This window comes from Solanum lycopersicum, chromosome 2 (assembly GCF_036512215.1).
Source record: "Solanum lycopersicum chromosome 2, SLM_r2.1".
Taxonomy (NCBI): Eukaryota; Viridiplantae; Streptophyta; class Magnoliopsida; order Solanales; family Solanaceae; genus Solanum; species Solanum lycopersicum.
Window position 1 is genome coordinate 31,448,313 of NC_090801.1, and position 12,578 is coordinate 31,460,890.

Genomic DNA, 12,578 nt, shown 5'->3' on the forward strand with positions numbered 1-12,578 from the left:
ACATATACATATAGAAATCCTTCCTAGAATTCCCTTCAAGAGCTACTTGTTCACTCTATAAGAAAAGTCTCATTCACTCACCTACCCTAAGAAACATCCCTAAGGTAGTCCTAGTTAGGGTTCATTATATTACTTCTATTTTTCATTTCACATTAGAGAAACCTTGATTTTAACCATCATTAGACCATGTTAATTGATTATGGATTCCACTTTCATCCCCTTACATCGAAAGGAGGGCATCCTAGTTGCTAAGGTAGAACACATACATAATACTAGAATCTGGGTGGATGCACCTGCTAGGTTGCTGTAGGGGCACATAGTTAAGGAACTAGTGGGTTGTTACTATAAACGATCTTTATTATAGATATCATTGTAATTTCCACCTCATGAGAGCATTTGGTTAACCTACCTTCCATTTTGGGAAGGGACACAACATTGCTAAACCTACCTTGTTTTTTGTAAGGAACACCTCTCATTATCAAGTTCATTCGGTGCTAAGCTTACTTTCTCTTTTTGAAAAATCCTTTAAGTCTTTATTAACATTACTTCATAATATATTCTTTTGGAGCTTAAATCCTTATATAATCATGTATATACCTCATAGGTTAATAATGAGAATTTTGTTCATCAAACCTAATCTGTGTGAGTACATGCTTACACATAATCATAATATGGTTTATCATAGAGTGAAATTAAGGAAATCATCTAAGAGACTCTAGTTTACTAGATGATGATTCCCATGCTTCATTCATACCTTCATGTGTGCGTATTGTACATAAATGAGGAAATATTTCACATAAAACTAATTAACGCAACACTCGTTTAAACTTCATCATTCACACCCTCTTCATGCATTATAACATATAAACATAAAATAATAATCCTTTCAATAGACACCCTAAAATATTATACTCGTAGTTATGCATGGAGTGTGTATAAATATGTGTCATCATGATCACATAAGAGCAACAACTTAGCTATATAGGGAACCACCCTTAATATGATCACAACATATATATTTATCATATAGCTTAAGTCATGAGCGACTCACACATAGAACATTTAGGGACTATAGACCACACACTCACATTACATCATAAGAGACAAGAGAATATCCAGCATTTAAATGGATGGATCCTAACATGCATAAGATCACACATTCATATAGGGTTACATAGGTAGGGGTCATTCTACAAGAGTATTCAACACACTTTATCATGTTGACCATACCTAACCCTAACAACATCATTCAGATATTCATAAAATCATCAACACACCTAGATCATAATGCTAGATTGGAAGACTACATAAGACCATCATATTTGTGATCATCATAAACACAATTGACATTACATATATTGCCTTCAAGTATACGATCACAACATAAACAAAATGACAACAATGTAAACACTTCCATCATAAGTGGACCATACTCTATAATGTCCATTCGAAGACTATAATTATGAATTTAGATCAACTTACCATAAGCTATGATCACCATTGATAAATTCTCGACAACTCATAATCAATTGACATAGATAGAATTAGGATTAAGAAATACTACAATCTAATAACAATTGAATAATCATCTAATCAAGATCACAAGACTAACATTATAGGATAAATTGAGAGATTTATAAAATCATGGTTCTTCATGAAATTGGATTGAAATTCATCTTAAAACTATTTATCAATCATAAATCCATCATTAGAATGATTGTGAAAATAATTTGGCAATAGACTTATGGCTAGATTGAAAGATAACAATTTTTTCCTAAGTATCGAACTCCTTAGATGAAAGGTTAAATAAGGATCAACAGTTACCATAGCTTAATTGAAAAATAGCCACAAAAAATTTGAGAGAAACCACTTAGAATCCATCTCCTAGCTTGATCTTGATCTTTGTTTTCAATGGAGAATCTAGAGAGAGTTTATTTTGAGAGGGAAAGGTCTTATTTGAAGTATGAATTCTAAATTGGGTTTTATGTTTTTAACTAAGTTAAAATACCTAAAAATAGGTAAAATATACGTCCATATTTTAATTTGGGTGTGGGGTAAATTTTCCCAATTCACCCTATTTTGGTTGTGTACAAGACAATGTTACATGTCCAATCGACGGTGGCAATAGATGGGCCGTCATTTCAATGACAGGACTTCTTGTTTCTCCATTATTTGTGACTTACAGTCCAAATTTTTGTGATTAATCTCCCATGCCTAAGTTAAGAGCAACACCCTCAATCGACTAGGCGTCCTTTGACTATGCCTACGAAGTGTCTTGCCAATTTTCAGTTCCTCCTCAATGACCCCTAGGGTGGTCCTTGAGGATTTTTCGCTGAAGTTTCAACCCTTCATACATACATATAGATATTAGGGTCCTCTCCTATCATTTTAGACACCAAACAACACGTAAAATATGCAAAGACACACTAGCATAACACACGACTAGTTTCCAAAAGTCTTCGTCGTTCCTTGATGTTGACCTCCAAACATCTACAAACAAACTATACAATTTGTGAGACGTTATTAACTTGTTAATAACTCGTAAAGCACATATGAGGCTCTAGATTATCCTTGTAATATTCCGAAAGTGCATGACTTGGTCTAGAGCCTCACACGATGAACTAAACATTAAAATATTTTTTCTAAGCCTAACTTAATGCATTAAAACTAGTTAGGAAGTTTTACAGTAAAAATGTCAAGAAACATCCAAGACGTTAAGAAACTAGTGCAATTGAACTAGTAAAATGTCCTTAGGTTTCATGAAGGTTTGGGTGTGTTTTATGAAGTCTAAAACTTATATAAATCAATTTAAATAGGTATATAAATGTATATAGGGTCAAAACATCTGAGTTCGACCCCCCAAGGACCGCCATAGGGGTCCTTGAAGTGACCCCAATGTTAGACAACAAGCGGCCAAAAGGCGGTGGGAACCAGTACGCGTCGCAGACTGGGTACACCCATGGCCAAAAAATCATGTCCACGTCGTGGAAACGTAGCACAATCTTCCGTTTCAAAAATTAATTTAGGAAAACTCGAGGGAACAACTATGTGGCACTGACTAGTTTTTAGACGAAAATCTAAAATTTAGAATTCAAATTTGACTTCATTAATAGGTCAACTAAAGAAAGGGGTCTTTTGTGTATTGTAGGGGAGGGTTAAATATTTATTTTGAATCAATTTTACCTCAAATTCACTCACTCAAATAAAATCCCAAATCAAAACCCAAAAGATTTCAACTGTCTCTACTTTCTCTTCCTCTATTAAACCTCAATTGAAGGAACCAAGAAGCTTAAAGAAGAAGAACAAATTCCCTAAGTTTCTACTCAAAATATATATAGGTATGGATTCTTCACTCTTGGGTTTCGTTTCCCCAAAAGTTCCTTTCAATGTTGATTTCTAAAATACCCAATTCGAAGGGTTTTGCCTAAAAAATGGGTTGTCTTCTAAACTTGAAATTGATGATTGATTATGTTTAATTGTGATTACCCATGGATAATTATTGTTGAGTAGTTAATTATAATTAATGGTAATTTTGTGTAGATCATGTCCTTTCCCCAATTTCCTCTGTTGATGGGAATTAATGAATGTATTGATTGCTAGACTTGTTTAACTATCCTATTTCATTTATGGACTAACTAGGGTCATGTATTGTTGGGATTGAATATATTTCTTGAAGAATTCATGATGAACCCTTTTACCCTAACCCTAGCTATTAATTCGACTTGTAGTTGATTAGGATGGTTAGAATAGGTATTGGTATTGCTTTCACTGTATTATGATGATGATTAGTGGGTTAATGGATAATTGTGATGAATTGTGGGTAAGATCATGAAGAAGGATTTTGAAGGTGAATCGGTAAGACTGTGTGATCTTGAACCCTTAGTTAAAATTTGATGTCTTATACTTGATGATGATGGTTAATTAAAGTATTACATATGATTAGATATGCTAGGTGATAGAATGATGAATGTTATTGAAATTGCTTCACTATATGAATTGTGAGGTTTTGATTAAGGTATAAAGATATAAGGTTTATCGTGAATCACTTATGTGCCTTACTATAAAATGATAATGATGGTGTGTTAATCTCACAAATTAAAGGTTGTAATGAAAGGACATTCTCATGCAATACCTAATGAGCTAATGACTATGAATATATAAGGGGTTAGTCTCCTAAGGCCTATATTAAGCTATAATTATTAAGAATAACTTAAAGACATTTCAAAAAGGAAATTTGGCTTAGTACCTAGTGAACTAGTCATGAGAGGTGTCCCATCCTAATGTGGGAAGGTAGGTTCATAATGCTTCTCATGGGACAAAGATTACAATGCAATCGTTCATAAAAAGGATCTCAAGTATGTCTCCTAGTTCTTGAACTATGTTGCCCCCATAATACAAGCTAGTGGATCCACCTAGAATGCTATGTTCTAGTTTTGGTTAAACCTTGGCAAGTAGACCACCTTATTTCGGTGTAGGGTTTCATGACACCGAATTTCATTTTTAGCTCACATGGTCGATGTCGATTAAGGAAATTTGCCAAAAGTGCAATGAATGTAATAAAGTGAACTCTAATTAGGATGACTTAAGGGGTTATTCTTAGTATGGGTCGGGGTATGGGGATCTACCCATGCATTGCACTAGATGTCCTTGAAAGAAGTCCTACGAGGATGTTCTTATGATCTTATATGACTTTAATGATATGCATATGTTGAATATACATGTTGATGATCTTATATGATGTTAGTTTCAATTATTAACATGTTATTGGCCTATATTTCTATACATGATTATGAATACTCATGGTGCTATGTTAAATGAGGTTAGGAATTATTTATGATCTGTTTCTTTGTTTGTTTGACTATGTGGGGTTATGGGACTTCATATAGACATTGCTCTTGTAGGCTTGAGAAGATATTGTGAGTAAGGGTCTTGTGTGATGTAATGATATGAACTCTTGTATATGATTTGTTATTATGGCATTGTTTTGGAGTTTCTTTGTTTATACGATCTTGATATGCTACTATTCATATTTATATGACCTTATGTGTATAATATCCTAGTTGACTTGACTTTATTGATGATTTTAGTTTTATGTTTCATATAAACTTGTCTTAATGATTATGTGATAATTGGCTTGCATGTTCTCTTATTTGCACATTAAGGCTTTCAAAAGTGACTTAGCATGACTTGGACAAATTAAAATGTTCTTTTTAGCATGATTTCAAATGGTTTATGTGCATATATCCAAATTTAGTACTGGTTGTACTAACCCATATTCTTTATGTTTCTACAAACAAATATATAGATTCGGCCATTAAGGTATCAAGGGTAATTGCAAGGAGACTTAGACGTCTTTCCCATGTCCACTGATGAGTCCACAATATTCGAAGATGATGCCTTCTCTCTAGCCTAGTCGGATTTCATATAGTCTAAAAGGAATTATTTCTCTCTTATTGTTGAAGATATGGTTGTAAGACCTAAGTGGTAATAATAAATTGTTTGAGGTCTATGCCCCAATGATTAGATTTAATTTTAGATCATTTTAATGTGAGACAATATATTAGACTAAATTCTTATATGTTATGTATATTGTCTAAATCAGAAGCCTATGTATGTTTGTTAAGCTAGGAGTCTAAGTAAACAACCTAACAAGTATGTGAGAGGTCTGAGTAAACCTCAATATATAAAAATTATAATTTTTCAACATTTCAAACCTATGAGATGTAATTCCGAATTCTAAAAGGCAAGTCTTATTCCTATCCGAGGATGACGAAGTCGATTACGTCTAGGGAATGCTCCCCGTTCGTGACAATCCTAGTTCATTTTGAGGATTGTTACACAAATGTAGAACTAGGACACATCCTATGTAGGAACATGGTTTAAGGGATATCAAAAGGCTTTTTTGTACTCTAGTCTCATATTTGAAGTGGAGCTACTACCCTAAGCATATCTACTTGGTGCTTTGCCTTGGTTGTCATAGACTAAGTTCAATGACATTATTGTATAAGAAAAGGTACTATCTCAAAGGGATACAACCTCATAACACCAGTTCTAAGAAAGGGTCCATAAGGACTGCCGATAAAGGTTTATTACGATAGCTCATTGATGAAACGGATACCATCATAAGTATATCCGATTCACTTTAATATAAACCTTATCTTCGTAGTCGAGGTTTGTTCATTCACTTAGGTTCTAGACATATCAAGAAGGGGAAACATTCTTAGGTCTACCGGTTCAAGATATGCTCTAGAATACCTCATTCATCATTCAAAGAAAGTCACAAACTTCACATTATACCTTCACATATAACATAACACGATACTACTACAATTCACATAATAATTACGACAAGGCCATGATCACAATAAGAAAAATAAGTGAACACTGCTATCATAAGTGAACCATTCGACAAGAGAAATTTTATATCAATTCTACATTCAAAAAGGAAATTAAGTCAACTTAACCTCTTCCAATAGCCATGATCACCACTCCTTAACATCTCAAACAATTCACAATGTAACAGCGTCATTACAATAGAAATCAAAAGTACAACACATTATAGCCACAATTCCATCAACAATATATCATGAACAATAAACCAAATTCATAAGCAATGGACCCAATCCATAAGCTATATTTACGGATTTGAGAAGATCAAGGGTGCATGGATATTTTCATTGCAAAACATCAATTTAACATCTATAATATCATATCTAATGATTTGAAATCGTTTCATCAAAGAAACCTTGAGTTAGAATGAAAATTTGACTTTTCCATGAACTTTGAAATATTTCAAATCACTTTGAAATTTGATCTAAGGTAATATATAACTTTAAATAAAGAACTGGAATATCTTATTAGAAGTACCAAGATAATTGAAGAAGAAAGCCATTGGAATCCAAAACCCTAGCTCACTCTTGATCTAAAGCTTCAAAGGAGTTTTGTGAGAACTTTTAGGAGGGAAGGGTTTTGATTTTAGGAAAAGTGAACAACAAATTCTAATTAATCAATTAAATGTTTGAACCCTCTTAATATACCAAAATAAATCTAAAAGAAATGACACAATATTTAATTATGTTAGGTTAGATTTTACAAAACCACCCTTTGCTTGGTCGAATCAAATGCAGAGTTAAAGGTTGCCACTTACGACCCCACCTAGGGACCGTAGGTGGGTGGGATACCCATCTTGTTTCCTCAATAAAGGTGAGTGAGATTCCAACATGGAAGCCTATCACACTAGACTAAGTCAGGACATAGGCAAGTCATTCACACTTCGTAAGTGGACCTACTGGTTGTAGGTCATGGTCGTAGGTCACTTTATTTAGACTGTTTTGTTGTTTTACATATGGTCCTTTTCAAGAAAACTTAGGTTTTTCCTTGGGGTGTTGTACTTGCATGTTTAACCCCTAAACATACCATCAAGGTACTACGATCTGCTACTAGTCTTAAACCTCAACACATCCAATTAAACAACAACACATTCAAATAGACTAGCACACAAAGGATTAGTCTATAACGTATTGATCGTTCCTTGATGTTTGACCTCAAAAATAACCAAACTTACCAATAAACTCATGGTAACATTGAACCATCAAGCTAACGGACCCTAAAACTAATGTGAAACTCTAGTTCATCCTAGTTTATTTTGAGGGTTGTAACACAAATGTAATAAATGACTTTATGTGTTGTTGTGAATGGTATCCATGTATACTATGATGTATGTGGGATCTATTGTCCTTATTGTATCAAATGAACATGAAGTTTCTTTAAAATCACATGATGCATGGTTTCCAACTAAATGTCATCTTTAAGTCATATTTTTTATGGTTATCATCCATAGTGCATTCTTGTACTAATATCATTCTTCTTCATCTTTTTACACCAAGTGGTGGTGATAACTAAATGATCGTTTCTAGAATGAAGAGCTTGGCTTACTATTCCCATGTTTGGGTGTTTCCTTAATAATTCAAGGATCTTTATGTAAAGAGTTTCTATAAGTTCATGTAATAGACTAGCAATGTTCTTTTTGAATTGTAAGGGTCGTGTACCAATTATATTGAAGTCGTGTCTAAGATGGCAATATGAGACTTAGTATCCTAACTTTGTATTAATGATTTTTAAATGAGACGACTTTTTGGTCTTTTCTTATATTATTAAAAAAATTAGATTTCACAATTTATATGGCAATGCGAAGAATGAATGCTTAGGGCTTTTATAAGATCTCTTAGAGGTAGAGTACGGCGTATTACAACTAGGGGTGCTCCCAATTTGTAAAAAACATGGTATCAGAGCATGAGGTTATAAGAATGGTCTTATGGTTGATGTCTCATGAGCCACACTAGTGGACTCTTGTTCATCAGTTTGAGTCACAAAACATGTATGAGCGAGAGGCTATAGACCAATAGAAGTTTCTTTCTTCATTACTCTTGTGTTGTTCCATAGGTTTAAACTATATTTAATCTCTCTCTATTATTGTAATACCTCAAAAATAAATTAGGTGATGCTAGATCCTAACATGTTTGTCATGATGGTCTAAGGTCCTAAAATGGTGTATAATCTGGTATTGGGGCACTATTTTCTGTTATATGTGATTTAGAAGTGAAACGTCAAGCGACGACTAAGACCTTCGACGACTAAGTTATCTATGTGCCTAAGGTGTGTTTATGCACCTATATGTGTGTTTAGTTAGTTAATGAGGTCCTTATATGAGTTATTATAATGTTTCAGGCAGTGCGTCATGTTTTGTGAAGTTTGGAGGTCAAATGTCCAAGAATGTCCATGACATTTGAAAGGTTTGCTTTGAAACCACCTTTTATGTCTATGCATGTTTCGTTGAGATTTACGTCTTTATTTTGGATGAAATTTATGTGGGGTGTCCTAGTCTCGTATACAAAACTAATAGGGATGGAAACGTCTGGTTGAAAGTCCCCAAGGATGAATTGTCAAATCTCATGATTTATCCATGGGTTCTTGCATCAAAGGTTTTATAGCATTGAATATTGACTGAAATGTTGGTAATTATTTGATTTTAACTCAATTAACCTATGAACCCATGTAATTCATGAACCCTAGTTTTTTACTACTTTATGATTTAAGTGATTTGGACTTAATGCTTATGAATTCTAGTGTCGTTTTCTATATGCTAATGAATGATCTAATAATTGTATTGAATTGATATATAGGTTATCTTAGATTTATAAATGTATACTTAGTTGACTTTGTTTCATTAAATATAATTGGCTAAGGGCCTTATGATATTTAATTGGATGATTTAGCTTTGGACTGAAGTGGACAAAATGGATTGGTGGTACGCTGCCCTAATTTTCTTTATTTTATGTTAATTAGACTTCAATTATGTTGTGATTGGTATGGTCCACTTATGGTTGCGTTGTTATGTGCTTTACTTGAAATTGATGTGGCCTTTTCGGCGTTACATTATATATTATGATGATCATGGCCTTGTTGGCACTACTTAAAGTACTATGATGATTTGTGTAGTTTATTTATATAAAGTATGATCATATCTATCTACATGTGATTAATGTGAAAGTATGTGATCTTCTATTTAGGTGATCATGTTAGACTATGACTATGCTATTGGGTGAGTAGTCTTAGAGTTGATGCATGATAGTTCCTACTTGACTATATGAGTCAATGATGGTTATATTGATGATTTTATAGCAATGTATAGGATGACATAAAGATGATCAGGGTCATTCCTAAATGCTTCAAAGAATTATAAGCTATATGAAAAAAAGTAAGGAACGTTGTGTCTTCTTTTGGTAGACTTGTGTCCCTTACTTGTTACATGTGTGAATGATATGTGAATATGAGATGTCTTGAATAAGTAAGCTTATTCCACCCTTTTCATGTATGAATGAATGATATGTGAGACCTTAAATGATGTTACGAAGGTCATGTACATGGAACCTTAAACCTAGTGGTAAGGTTATGAACATTGAAGTCGAAAGCCATAATGGTATCCTCCTTTTAATGAATGATAGACTTAGGTTTTATTGGCTGGAACGATATCATATCATCCTTAGAAAATTCATAATGAGCTATCTTTGTTGTCATTGTAAGGTAGCCCTAGAGGACCTCTTTGGTAGGGTAAATGTGATTGGGTTATGAACATGATATAAAATCCATTTGTATGAACCTTTAATGTAAATGAGTCTATGAGAACAAAGGCTAGCACCGAGTTAGTATATTATGAGAAGTAGCTCTACATGATACGGATACTAGAGTATAATGTATCCCTACTTGAGAATTAGACTAGAGTACATAAAAGTTCTTCATATACTTTAACCATGTGCCTACATAAGATGTGTCATAGTTCTACACTTGGAAAGTAGAAAACCCTCATTGGAGTAACTTATAACTCCGGATTCCATGTCTAACTATCATGGTCTATGTCGTTTATTGACTATTCTCATCATGTGATATACCTACTAGGATTAAAAAAGTTCTATGAAGTTTAAATAGTTGTATGGGACGCTATCTAGATATTGCACAATAGGCTTTGAAGTTGTTAGTTAGAGTCCCTAGGTCTTGTCCAAGACCATTACTTGAATGTCTTAGTGGGATGAATGAGTCTTAATGTACTAATGAATGTAATGACTTATGTTAAAAAATCATGTTGAACGAATAAGTACTTATCTAGAGTATTTAAGGGTTTTCTTGTTAAGGGTTAAAAGGGGTATAGGAATAATCACTTCTTATCTTCCCTAGATAAGTCTTAACTCTAATTAGGGAAGTTGGTTGATTATGTAGAAACAATCTAAGCCTTAGGTAGTCTTAAGGATTACTTAAGTAATCTTGAAGAGGTTAATCATGGACTTTATCTTCTTAATTTAATTAAGTCTTTTGATAGACTTTGGAAGGAGAATGTCATATCATATATATGTGGTTGTATTAAGTGAGAACGATTCTACCTTAAGAAGTCTATACGATATTTTAAGTGTGTGTGTAAGGGATTGTATGGGTGGTCGCTTCACATCTCACTCAACTAAGACTCAGAATCATCTTTTGTAGAAGAATCTCATGATCATGTGCATGATGTCTTGTATGTGTGTGTTCATCTCATTAAAGTTATTCTTAAGGATCATTTAGGTGTTCCTAGATAGGTTGTATGGGTGGTCTCTCTTGGTATTACTTAAGTGAGTCTTCAGATAACTTTTAGTGGGAGGACTACATGTAAGGAGTGTCTAAAGTGAAGATAAGGAACTTCACAATACATTGAAGAATCTTCATTGTAACAGTGAATTGGTTAACTGTATAATTACCTTAAAAATGTACAAAATTACTTAAATGTTATCTTATGTGTTTCTAAGGTGTTAAATGTTATTCTTATGGTTATATTATTATATTTAAATAAAAATATGCATATTTCTATAAATGTCCATTTTCATGATTGTTATGCTTGATGTCATATTTAGTACATGTGGTTGTACTAATTCCATGCTTTTATAGATATATAAAGTGATTCATAGGTGAAGGTGCTTTTGGAGAGCTAAGCTTGGATTAGAAGATCATTCAAGTGAAGTTCAAGTATTTCCTCATTCAACTCGACGGTATAGATATCTTTTATTTCCTTTATCGAAGTAATGTAATAGACTTAGTAGTACTATATTTCTATTGTTTATGGGCAATGTCCCAAAGTACTCTTGTGTATAAGATTTCATGAAATGGAACTTAATATTTCCTATGAGTTTTATATGTAAGAGTTTTTAAAGACTTATTGAATGTTTGTTAAAAGTTTTAATTTCTTTCTACTTTTCATATGTCTATATGTGATGAATGGTATGAAAGTGTTTGCAAAAGACCTCCGAGAGGTCAGTACACCAGTGGTACTCCGAGAGATCTATATTTTATAGGGTATGGTCTCGGGATGTGACAATCTTGGTATCAGATTATAGGTTATGAAAGTGGTCTTAGGAATAAAAAAGTCTCATCAAATTAGGTCTAGTAGAGTCTTAACCATCGATGTGAGTTGTCACATATATGGGCAAAAGGCTATAGGACAATAAAATTACCCTTATTTTCTACTCCAATGTCATTTCATAGAGTAAAAGTTTATGAGTACTCTTTTCTTATGGTTTTTCTTGTGTTTCGAGGAAGATGAATACAAGGAGGACACTGTCTAGGAGAGTTGAGGAGAATGATGTGAATGAGGAGAAACCTCCTCAAGTTGAGCAAGTTCCTCAAGGTTATCAAGGTGATAAAGTACGTATTGCGGAATGAGGTAATAATTTTCCAATTATTCCTCCAGAATTGACAAATAGAGAGATTAGAGAGGTTTTGTTTGCCTTAGCCCGAGCCGTGACTACTAAAGTGAATTTGAGTAGGGAGCCTAGAGCGAATGTTGTGGAAAGCACTATGACATATAGATTGAGAGACTTTGTGAGGATGAAATCTCCTATCTTTCTTCGCTCTATGATAGGAAAGGGTCCCCAAGAGTTCCTATATGGTGTGTACTAGTTGTTTAGTGCCATGGAGGTGACTTCTGGGAAAAGGAGGAGTTAACTTTGTACCAATTGAGGGAACTTGCTAAAATGTGGTACACATAATGGAAAGGC

At 33.6% G+C, this 12,578-nt stretch overlaps 1 long non-coding RNA gene across 1 annotated transcript in view; it reads left to right on the plus strand.

Moving 5' to 3' along the window:
- Positions 1–11,740, plus strand: part of LOC138341669 (uncharacterized) — an 86,769-nt gene extending 75,029 nt beyond the window's left edge. The window contains exons 3-4 of the long non-coding RNA XR_011214462.1: positions 8,728–8,792; positions 11,473–11,740. This is a non-coding gene — a long non-coding RNA (uncharacterized lncRNA). The remainder of the gene's footprint in view (positions 1–8,727; positions 8,793–11,472) is intronic.
- The last annotated feature ends 838 nt before the right edge of the window (positions 11,741–12,578 follow it).